We start from the raw sequence: 12,498 nt of genomic DNA, 5'->3' as shown, positions 1-12,498 counted from the left end.
CCTGGGTTCAACGCACGAGTGCGTTCAGGCTAAGGATTATCCATTTTTTCCATCTGGTGTGGAAGAACCTAGCTGGGGAACGGAGGCCTTCAGATTCAGTGCTACATGAGATTTATTATTTGGTGTTCGGTAAGCAGAATATTTACTTGAGGTGGAGGTGCTTCAATCAGCTGTCATACACTCATTGTGGATTTCCTTTCCAACACAACTCGGTGCTTACATGAAGATTTGTTACGTTTAACCATCTTTTAGCTGACCACAGCTATATGGACTATATATATTTCTATGCACTATTTCACTTTGTAATTTTAGCACATAAGCACTTTTTTTCTTGTGGTTTGTACAATGTTTGCCATATCATGTCGGTAATGATTTACACACACACACTATACTAGCAGCGCAGCATTAGTCTTCTTTACATTCTATATCATTTGTTCATCTAACATTTTTTTGCTGCAGCAGCCACACACATAATTTATTTTGACATCACGTCATTATTAATTATATTCATAGACCTGCGCTGTATTCCTCACATATATCCCAAAAAGTCTCGCTCGTGGTATTCCCGTAATCGGGAAAAGCATCAAAATTGCATTCCATGCATTTCCTGAAACTTGTGGCAAAATATAAAAAATGTCATGGGCTCAACATGCCTCTCAGCAAATAGCTTGGGGTGTCTACTTTCCAGAAACGGGTCACTTGGTGGGGTTTTGAACTGTCCTGGCATTTTTTGTCCAACATTAGAAGCTTATGCCACACATTACTACAATTTGGAAAAATTTAACCACTTAACGCCCGCCGCACGACTATTTACGTCCGCAAAATGGCACGGACAGGCAGGTGGGCGTATATATATATACGTCCTTGCCTTTCCGCGGGTCTGTGGTCCGATCGGGACCCCCTCCACGGCGGGCGGCTTACCTCGGGGAGCGATCCGGGACAACGGCGCGGCCATTCGTTTATAGCCGCTCCGTCGCGATCGCTCCCCGGAGCTGAAGAACGGGGAGAGCCGTATGTAAACACGGCTTCCCCGTGCTTCACTGTGGCGGCGCATCGATCGTGTCATCCCCTTAATAGGGGAGACACAATCGATGACATCAGACCTACAGCCACACCCCCCTACTGTTGTAAACACACACTAGGTGAAGCCTAACACGTTCAGCGCCCCCTGTGGTTAACTCCCAAACTGCAACTGTCATTTTCACAATAAAGAATGCAATTTAAATGCATTTTTTGCTGTGAAAATGACAATTGTCCCAAAAATGTGTCCGAAGTGTCCGCCATAATGTCGCAGTCACGAAAAAAATTGCTGATCGACGCCATTAGTAGTAAAAAAAAAAAATGAATAAAAATGCAATAAAAATATCCCCTATTTTGTAAACGCTATAAATTTGGCGCAAACCAATCGATAAACTCTTATTGCGATTTTTTTTTTACCAAAAATAGGTAGAAGAATACGTATCGGCCTAAACTGAGGGAAAAAAAATTATATATGTTTTTGGGGGATATTTATTACAGCAAAAAGTAAAAAATATTGAATTTTTTTCAGAATTGTCGCTCTATTTTTGTTTATAGCGCAAAAAATAAAAACCGCAGAGGTGATCAAATACCACCAAAAGAAAGCTCTATTTGGGGGAAAAAAGGACGCCAATTTTGTTTGGGAGCCACGTCGCACGACCGCGCAATTGTCTGTTAAAGCGACGCAGTGCCGAATCGCAAAACCTGGCCTGGGCATTTAGCTGCGTAAAGGTCCGGGGCTTAAGTGGTTAATGCAGAGGCCCTAAAAATTAAAATGGTGGGTTTAGCATTTTTTTTTTTCTCAAATTCTGCACAGCGATTTTCCAAACAATTGTTTTTGGGGGAAAACACTTTTTTGCATTTCTAATGCACAATAACACACTATATTGCCCAAATATTTGGTAAAATATGATCTTATGCCGCATACATACCGTATTTTTCGCTCCATAAGACGCACCTGACCATAAGACGCACCTAGGTTTTAGAGGAGGAAATCAAGAAAAAAAATATTCTGAACCAAATGGTGTAATAAAATACTTTCCAAGAGCCCATGAACCGCAGACTGACCATTGCCATAAACGCAGACTGACCATTGCCATAAACGATAAACGCAGACTGACCATTGACCCCCTGTCCATAACTCACATTTGCAAACCCACCCATCCATAACCCCCTTCTTTTTGGCTTTACCCACGCAGTGTACAGCACTTGTGACTGCAACTCTTTTCACTTGCCAGTGGCAGCCATGGGATCATCAGGCATGGGGGTCGCCATCCGGACATCTGAAGCTCAGCATGTAATGCCCCACCCCCACCTCCTGCCTACCATCATACAGCGCTGGGCAACTGTCTCCATGGTTTCAATGCAGCAGCTCAGAGATTCTGTTGAAGCCAGGGGGACAGATGCATTCAGAGCTAGAAAGCACAGAACCTGAGGCTTCTGTGTTTACTAGACACTAACAGTAGACAGCGCGGTGAGGACTTCTGAGCTGAGCCACGGAGGAGGGTAGGCGGAGCGTCTGTCAGTTGCTTAGAGTGCAGCCAATCACTGGCCACTTATGGGACGCTAGTCCCGCCCTCCCCGGGCCAGGTCACGCTGATGCTTTTTTCACTACAGGTCTGCCTGGGGGTCTGTAGCTGGGGACAGTTGTGTGGGAGTTGGGACTTGCAGAGGGGGTCTTTTTTCTTGCCTTGATGCCGCCCCGCAATATGCGGGGGCGGTATCAGCGGCGGTGGGGGGTGGTGCCTGTCGTATATTCGCACTATAAGGCGGAAAATACGATGTATAAAGAAAGTAAATCTGCGCAAAATGCAAAACCCAAATAAAAGCTGCTGAACACCAGGGTCAAATCTCAAATCCCTCAGATAAATATAAAAAAGGTGGTGCAGCGCTATACAAAAAGTCCAAATATGAACAATAAAAACACCATCTGTGGGATCTTTAATGTGCACAGCAGAACATGCAGAAATCCTTGTGCAATGTGAAATCATCTCCACCAAAAGATCAATTGGCCACTCACCTCACAGAATGGACCCTGCTATGAAAGGGTCAATACAGCAAACCCCTCAGGGTATAATGGGTAAAAATGGATCCAGATCCTTATGGCATTGATGGCGGTGTCACAAACGATGATAATCTCTCAGTGAAGTATATGGCATGTAACGATAAATGATATAGCACAGTGCTCTCCGAAATTAAAAAGCATTTATTTTAAAAGAAGCAAAGATGCACTTACAAAACAAAGCACTCAGCGAGTGCTAGCATGATGAACAGTATTCAATGGTGTTCGATGGTATGCCACGCACATAGATGCCAAACACAACCTGTTTTAAAATTGCGCACGCCTGTGCAGCGGCAACAAACTACATACATTTTTAAAAGCCTTTACAGGTTACAACTTTAGATTTACAGAGGAGGTCTACTGCTAGAATTACTGCCCTCGACACGACACTGATGCTTGAGTTCGCTTTTGCGCAAGCATGGGGGGACAGGGGCGCTTTAATTTTTTATTATTTTATTATTTCTTTTGCTTTTTTTATTGTTATCACAGGGAATGTAAATATCACCTATGATACCAATAGGTAGTGACAGGTACTCCTTCTTTTTTTTTCTTTTTTTTTATGTAGGGTCTATTTGACTCTAGATCTCAACTCTGCCCTTAAAGCATCTGACCACACCAAGATCGGTGTGATAAGATGCTTCCCAGTGGCACTGTTTATATCCGGCGAAACCAAAGTCATGAAATGCTCGTAGCTGATTGGAGCCGTTCTGGTCAGCTTGTAAAACCACCGGCTGCATTCTCGGGTTCCTTAGTGGGTCAGGAGAGACAGAGAAAACTATAGAAGGTGGCGTTAGGCGTCCTCTCCCACTGCTTGTAAAAGCGGCGAGGATTACTTTTACATAAATACCGACCGCCAGCTGAAAAATACAATACCAAGATGCCTAAACCTACAGGCATCTTTCTGGAATAACCGTAATATTCATTACCTGCTGGGACATTCCAGAACAATGGCCTTGAGGGGAAGGGAAACACCCTGCTAAACAATAGCCATCAGAATTTATACGGCAGCCCGCAGTACACTGTGGCCGAAAGCCGAATCCTCAGCTGCTCGAACATCCACTTGGTAAAAATTTGTGAACGTATGCACTGAAGACCAGGTAGCAGCCTTACAAATCTGAGCCACAGATACCTGATGGCGAAAAGCCCAGGAGGTTCCTACACCCCTGGTTGAATGAGCTCTTACCCTAAAGGGAGGAGCTTTACTTTTCAGACCGTAGGCCTGAATGATCATTTGACAGACCCCATTGGCAATGGAAGCCTTGGAAGCTGCCTGCCCCTTCTTGGGTCCTTTTGGTAAAACAAAGGAGTCTGCTCTCCGCAGATCTAGACAAATAAACCTTGGCTGCCCAGACAACGTCCAAAGAATGCAGTTGTCTCTCTTCCACCGAACGAGGCTGAGAGAAGAAAGAAGACAAAATAATGTCCTGATTTAAATGAAAGGCTGACGCCACCTTTGGCAGAAAGGATGGAACAGGTCATAAAACGACCCTGTCTTGGTGAAGGATCAAGTATGGTTCCCTGCATGAAAGGGCCGCCAACTCTGACACCCTTCTAGCTGAGGTGATGGCCATCAGGAAGTCTAGCTTGCATGACAGCAAGTCTAATAGAATTTTCTCAATAGGTTCAAATGATTGCTTCTGTAACAAAGGCAGCACCAAGTTCAAGTCCCAAGGACACATAGGTGACCTAATGGGGGGAAACAAGCGAGTTGTCCCCTGCGTAAAGGTTCAGACCAGTGAATGGGAGGCTAAAGGCCTTTGGAAGTATACTGATAGGGCCGAAACTTGACCTCTGTACTCAAAGCCAATCTGATTTCCACAGCTGACCGTAAGAAAAGAGAATTCTCCCAATCATATATTTCCGAGGATGCCATTTTTTGGCTTCACACCAAGCAGTACCAGTCTTCCAGACCTTATGATTTTCCTATTGAGAGCTTTTCTAGCATTCACTGAGGTAGAAACCACTGGTCCTGAGTTGCCACTGTCCTTTAAAACCCTGGCTTCAATAGCCATTCCATCAAATTTTAAAGACTGTAAATTGGCGGTGGAATATAGGACCTTGAGACAGTAAATCGGGGCAACATGGAAGCATCCATGGCCCGTCTATTGTCAGTCTCACAATCTCCAGGAACCAGGGCCTTCTGGGCCAGGCTGGTGCCCCCAAAATGACTGGAACACCCTCTCTCCGAATCCTGTGCAACAAATGTGGAAGGAGAGGTATCGGAGTAAAATCATAAACCAGGGAGTACTGGCTCCATGGAGCTGCCAGAGGATCTCTTGTTCGGGACACAAACTGCTGTAGCTTGTTGTTGAACCTGGATGCCAGTAGGTCGACCTCTGGCCATCCCCAATGTTGGTAAACTTCCTGGAACACCCCTGGGTGTAGGGACCATTCCCCTAGGCAGATCTGCTGATGGCTGAGATAATCTGCCTTCCAATTCTCCACTTCCGGGATATGGACTGCCAATAGGATCGGCACATGTCCCTCTGCCCAGGCTAGTATGTGGATCACCTCCTTCAGAGCTGAACGACTGCTGGTATCGCCTTGGTGGTTTATATAGGACACTGCAGTGGCATTGTCGGACTGAACCCTTATAGGACAGTCCTGAAGCTCCAGGAGTGTAGGGCCAGACTTGCTGCCCGTAATTCCAGGATGTTGATGGGCAGGATCTGCTATGTCCCTGACCATTTCCCCTGAGCTGTGAGCCCTTCTAGGGTCGCTCCCAAGCCTGAGAGACTGGCATCTGTCGTCGGTACTCTCCAAGTTACCAGGGAGGAAGGAATTTCCCTTTCGCAGCTTCTGATCCTACAACCACCCGTTTAGGCTTAAGCATGCCCGAGGAGATAAGAACATTGGATAATCCAGGGCTTGTCCTCTTCTGTTCCAAGCCAACAAGATGTCTTGTAAAGGCCTGAAATGGAACTGGGCATAGGGCACTGCCTCGGAGGATACCATCCTCCCTAGAAGACTCCTACAGAGCAGAATGGAGGCTTGTCTGGTGCACCTGATCCTTTAGGGCACAGATCCTTCCAGGTGGTAAGAATACTCTTACCCGAACCAAAGCTGATGCTAACTTATGTCACTCGTGAATCTAATACAGTGATCAGAGAATAGATCTGTACACTGTACCTAATGACACTCTGACAAGGAGTGAAAGGGTTAACTGGGGGGGGGGGGGGTGATCAGGGGGTTAAAACTTTATTAGGGAATATGTCGGGTACGCTGATGCTATACAAGACCACAACACTGACACTAACTAGCGTCACCCGTAACACGAACACAGTGATCAGAAAAAAAAAAAAACATTACACTATACTAATGACACTGACACGGAGTGAAAAGGTTAACTGGGGTGATCAAGGGATTAAACCTTTATGAGGTAATCTATGGGGGGATACCCTAAACCTTTCCAGGACTAACGCAAACTGCCCCTAGAGCTGTTAAAGCAGGGGTTCACCCTAAAAAAAAATCTTTGTCTACCATGCCATACAGCATACTAGCGTCAGCTACAGTATGCCTTTATTTATTTATTTTGCGCTGTATTTAGAGTTTAATCCTTTAGTTTAGTTTCAGTAGGCGTTCCTATGAAGAGGGGAACATGATTGACGGCAGGCAATGGTGCGTCACGCGTTCCGAAAATAGCTGAGATAGGACTCGGATCTATACGGCGCCTGCGCAGTCAGCTCCTAGTCTGTGCGCAGGAGCCGTGAAGAGCCGAGTCCTACTCCGGCTATTTTCGGAACGCGTGACACACCATAGCCGGCCGTCAATCATGTTCCCCTCTTCATAGGAACGTCTTTCCCTGCAGGAGTCTGAAACAAAACTAATGGATTAAACTGTGAGTACAGCGCAAAAAATAAAAATAAAGGCATACTGTAGCTGACGCTAGTATGCTGGATGGCATGGTAGAAAGTTGTTTTTTAGGGTGAACCTCCACTTTAAGCGTCACAAGGGACACCAATACAGTGATCAGTAAAAAAAAAATCTGTACACTGAACTTGGTGACACTGTGACAGGGAGTGAAAGGGTTAATTGAGGGCGGGCAATCAGGGGGTGAAATGTGTCCTGGTGTCAGTGTAGTGCTTGTGTACTCACTGTTGGATGCGCTCTCCTTTCATGCTGGAACCGAAAAGGCTCCAGGAGGGGAGATGACATAATTTCCTGTGCCTATGTTTACATTGCACAGGCATAGGACGTTCTGTCATTAGCCAGAACCGATCAGCATGTCCAGGCCATAAATCATTGGCCTGGACCTGTAGACTATTCAGTTCTGTAACTAAACTGATCGCCACAGGCACGCACAACGTACGGATATGTTTTGTGCAGCCGGGCCGCCCTGCTGCACTATATGTGCAGTGGGCGGTCCGGAAGTGGTTAACAATCTGTAATAAAGAGAGTACAAGCACAAATAACCAATTTATATAAAAATCACATATAAAATCCTTGGAGACAGATGTATTGCATTGTATTTTTAAGTTTACAAACACTTTAACTCATAAAGACATCCCCCCACCCCATTTTCCCATTTTGGGGTTTATAAGGTGTTGAGGAAATATCCTTCTGTGATAGACTTCCCTTCTTTTATTGGCTTTTGGTCCTGTTTAGGCTTCCTATCTATAAAAATAAAAAATAAGTCACGCTTGCAGGAAACAATATAAAACATAAATATATCACACACAATGCAGTGCTAGAATGACCATCTTTCTATCTATACCTGAAAGCCTGGATTCATGGCAGGCCATTCAGATGGTCTCCATAAACCTAGAAGATCCTGGCATGACCCATCAGTCTACTGGTGTGTGTATAGGGTGATCTTTTCTCCTGCCTTGGGGGGGGGGGGGGACTCTACTCGGTATGGTGTCCCTTACATGGGGTTTAAGTTGGTCCTCTATTTAAGGGATGCCTCGGAGTCGACCTTCTGACCTGGACTCAGTGGTTTGGTCCCTATGCTAGATGACCGTGTACTCTCAACTATACTGTCTTCCTTTGAGACAATATATTGCCTGGCTTGAACCAGTAGTCTCCATACCAAAGGATGAGGTCAGCACACCTGGGTGCTCCTCATCTCCTGAATGGAGGGAAGTAATAATCACTGGGGACTCTGTGTTACCATGGTACATCAGCAGGCAGGACACAGTTACCCCTGTTGGTGATAGGTAATGTTCAGAGGTCTCAGTGGGATATGATCATCTTGAAATAGATCCTCCTTCCATGGCTGATTAGCAGCTTTTGTGGAAGTTCCTCCAGATCCCTTCTTGGTTTTCTGTCCTAACCAGGGTGTGTCAGAAGATTGTAAGAACCATATTCTGGGTCAAGGTTAGGCAGGTATCCTGCATTGTCCCTCTGTCCACCACCAGAGGTGTTAAATTGAATGGGGTTGTTACTCATCCTCTTGTTCTTTTGGTGTTCAAGGGGTTGCGGTAAGAGGAGATCCTCCACTGGGGACACCTATCTGGTGACAATTGTCTTAGGGTGTATTTACCCCCACTTAGGAGAGAGATGCTCCCACATCCTGTTGTCTCCCCTCTGCAGGAAGTTAGGAAAAAAATCTCTTGGAATACAGACGGAAAAATTAAAAAGAGCTACTGTTCCCTTCTCTTATCTAAATTTTTTTTTTTTTTAAAACATTACTTCCATTTTGCGTTTTCTTCTACACTTTGACTATCTAGCTGCTTTATTTTTTCCAACCTGTCCAGAATATTACTACAAGGACATCTAACTATCCTACTTAGTCTAAAGTTATTGTGATAATATTCCTAAGCCTACATGCAGAGAAAAATGATGCAGGATGTAGAAATATATAAATGGATGGTGCAGCCAAGTATTAACAATCCAAAATACAAAACAGACACTAAACTTTTTCTACCAATCTCTTTTAACCACTTCCATACAGGGCATTTTCACCCCCTTCCTGCCCAGACCAATTTTTAGTTTTCAGCGCTGTCGCACTTTAAATGACAATTGCGCGGTCGTGCGACGTTGCTCCAAAAAAATTTTTTTTCAGTTTAGACCGATACGTATTCTTCTACATATTTTTGGTAAGAAAAAATCGCAATAAACGTATTTGATCGGTTTGCGCAAAAGTTCTAGCGTCTACAAAATAATGAATAAAATTATGGCATTTTTATTTATTTTAATTTTTTTTACTAGTAATGGCGGCGATCTGCGATTTTTAGTGAAATTGCGGCGGACATATCCGACACTTTTTTTACACATTTTTGGGACCATTTACACAGCGATTAGTGCTATAAAACTGCACTGATTACTGTGTAAATGTGACTGGCAGGGAAGGGGTTAACACTAGGGGGCGCTGAAGGGGTTAAATATGTTCCCCTAAAGTGTGTTCTAACTGTAGGGGGAGCGGGACTCACAAGGGGAGGAGATCGATGTGTGTTCCTCTGTACTGGGAACACACATCGGTCTCCTCACCGCTCAGAGGACATGGATCTGTGTGTTTACCGCCAACGTCATTTTACTATGACTCGGTAGGGAAGTGGTTAAAGGATATTTTCTTCATAAATACAGGTACATTTGAAAGTTCTGAACAGGTTACGAACTTGTTTATTTTTTGCAGGTTTCAATACAATGGAGCATCAGAAACCATAGCGTGGTGTCAGAAAGGCTATAAATATCCATCTGTGTGCACACTAAGCAAATCTTAGGAAAAAACTGTACTGTAAAGAAGAATGTCCTGTCTGGTGAATGCAAGAAATGTTACAAGACATGGAAAGTGGCTTAATACATTGCAGATGTGCTGCTCAACTTCCCCTGTGCCTCTCACGAAGACATGGAAATTATACCATAGGTTCGGACATGTGAATCTGGAATATTTTGTGGTGCCCTACAATTACATACTTGTGATTGTGTTTAGTGTTGCAGCTAGGAATAATGGCTATGCTGAGCACCAGGGAGAGGTGCAGTGTTTATATTGTATGACAGCAATCCAGTACATTTGCTGGTTTGATAGCATAGACACTATTGCCCATAACATTCAGTTAATTTGCAGTTAGTGAGAACTTTTTTTTTTCATTTTGCCTTGAAATATATACAATAACTCCTAGAACCTGAGTGCTAGCCCTGGCTCGCCTCTGTGATAAATTGTGTGTTCCAGTGGGTGTATCAGTTACACGTAGAACAGTGAGTGCTTTTCATTTGGACTTTGCAACTCCTAGGACTTCTTGACAGTTACATGAAACCTGTAGTTAGGGAAAGATGTATAGTTTTCTATTCCTCTCTGGATGATCCGATATCTTCAATAACTGCCGAACCATATCAGATCAGGTATGAAGAACCAATCAAGAGTTCCGATTTTGGTTATTTACATGTGGGTTAGTGACAAGGGAAGAACTGAAGTCAAAAACAAGCTAGTCAAATGCATTTTATTTTTAGGGGAGGAATGACAGACTTAAATGTTTTAGAATGGAGTTGTCCTTTATAGTAAACTTATACTGAGAGAAAAATGGTATTTTGTTGTAAACTCTTGAAAGCAAGTAATTTGTTGGATGAATGATTGTATACTATTTACATGTGCTGCTGGTGAAAGGATGGAGGAGGTCACAATGTGTTTATGGCAGCACCATCCAAGTCCATTCCAAAGATGCATTTTAAATAAATTTAGTACATATTCCAGTTTTTTTTTTTAACAGAAACATATTCCAGTTTAATAACGTGTGTGTGTGTGTATATATATATAATTTCTTAACTGTTGTAAATTTTTACTATTTGCCATTTCAAGTAAATAAAATAATTTCTTTCATAAACACATGGTTTTCATTTAAATATTGTCTTCTGTCCTTTCTTGTCAGTTGAGGGACACAGGAGTCTTTCATCTTTGGGTTATACTTTTATCTGCACTTTTAAGCACTGGCAAACTAAATACTGTAGACCAACCCATGATAAACCCTCCTACTGCCAGAAGTTTTTGCTAGTGCTTTAAGACGATGGATGTCTTTTCTTCATCTCTCCTGGGAAAAATGTAATCCAATTTCAAAGCATAATTTTTTCTCCAGTCGAGACTCTGCTCTGCCTTACTGTTGGTCTCTTCAAGTGTAGCTTTCTAGCATGGCCATCCTCCATCTTGCTTTTGGAGTGCCATGTCTCGATTATACTGCTCTTCAAGCACTGGGTTTCATGGAAGGAACATTCCAGGCTGCATTCTTTTAACAAGTTTCACCACAGAGTTCTTTCCAGATCTAGGCATTGGCATTGGCTAAGTGCTTGCTATGTCTTTGATGACTCTTTTTGTGAGTAGACTGAATGTGCTGCATACCGAAAGCATCCTAATTTGCTGGAAGCCTTACAAAATTCCTGCTTTCCAACAGTTCCTTGTGCAGAACGAGTTGATGCTGAGGAAGTACTGACACAATTTCCTGGGTTGAGTGTCATGCACTCCATTTTCTCCTGCCATAAGGTCTTTGAAGAAGCATCTCCCTTACTCCTGCATTGCAAACAGCCACTTGTAACTGATCTTTGGTCCGTTTATGCTGCTCATCTACAGTGACTACCTCCAGCCATCCAACCCTCCCAGTCACCCAGCTGTTTGGGTCTTGAGATTACTTGAGGCCTTGAATCCCCAAGCAATCAGCGCAGTCAATTTCCAGACCAAATATGCACTACAAATAAATCAATACACCAAAAGTTTGCTGCTAAAACATCATTAAGTGATTTCACCACACTCCTAAATGCATATTAACATCAACAGTGATGTAGCACATCCATATAGTCATGTATCCAAAAATGTCCCTGTGATGCATTTGCCTATATGTCTCAGTTTAATTCTCCCTGCTAATTTAATGCTGTGGGTTAGAGGTAACAGGTGTTTTCATGGGTGTCAAGCTGCATGCAGGGACGAAACATCTGCCTAGGAAACTCAGTGTGTGAAGGTGGTTTGTTGTTATGCTGTTTAAGGAATGTGCAGTGATTAGACATGATAATTATCGGTCGGTGCCGACCTGTCTAGAATGTTTAAGTAATTAGCCTTAGTGTGTGATTAGGGGGGGGGGGTGGAGATTTCATTGTTGCTTTAATGTCTTGGACTGTATAAAAAGCTGAGAAGAAAACCATTAAAGTGTGTTGTTCCAGCAGTAAGCTTGGCATGTGTGGCTTATTGGGGCGACTCCAGGAATATTCCCCCTTGTGGAATATTGGGGTGATTATCTTTATGGGAAGAAGGGAAGACTTTGACGGGGATATCATTCTAATACCGTCACAAATGGTTGGCAGCGGCGGGATTTTCCCTTCTATTCCCCTTTACACCCGGATTCCAAGCAGACACTGGAAGAACTACTGGAAGTTCGTGGAAGGATTGCTAGCAACAAAACCAAGCGGGTCATCATAGCAGAATTAATGGAGCTAGACCAGGAGAACTTGGTTGCAGCAACGCCAGCAGTACAAGAGATGGAGACACCAGTGATTCAGGA

General features: G+C 43.7%; 1 protein-coding gene across 3 annotated transcripts in view; it reads left to right on the top strand.

The window, feature by feature from the left end:
- The window catches only part of C7H1orf112 (chromosome 7 C1orf112 homolog), a 414,829-nt gene extending 403,990 nt beyond the window's left edge, over window positions 1–10,839 (top strand). For all 3 annotated transcript variants that reach the window (XM_040359710.1, XM_040359708.1, XM_040359709.1), the window contains one exon: window positions 9,654–10,839. The gene's annotated coding sequence lies outside the window, so the exon portion shown is untranslated. The remainder of the gene's footprint in view (window positions 1–9,653) is intronic.
- Window positions 10,840–12,498: the final 1,659 nt, after the last annotated feature.

This window comes from Rana temporaria, chromosome 7 (genome assembly GCF_905171775.1).
Source record: "Rana temporaria chromosome 7, aRanTem1.1, whole genome shotgun sequence".
Classification (NCBI taxonomy): Eukaryota; Metazoa; Chordata; class Amphibia; order Anura; family Ranidae; genus Rana; species Rana temporaria.
The sequence above is the reverse complement of the archived record's forward strand: the minus strand, read 5'-3'. Positions and strand labels throughout refer to the sequence as shown.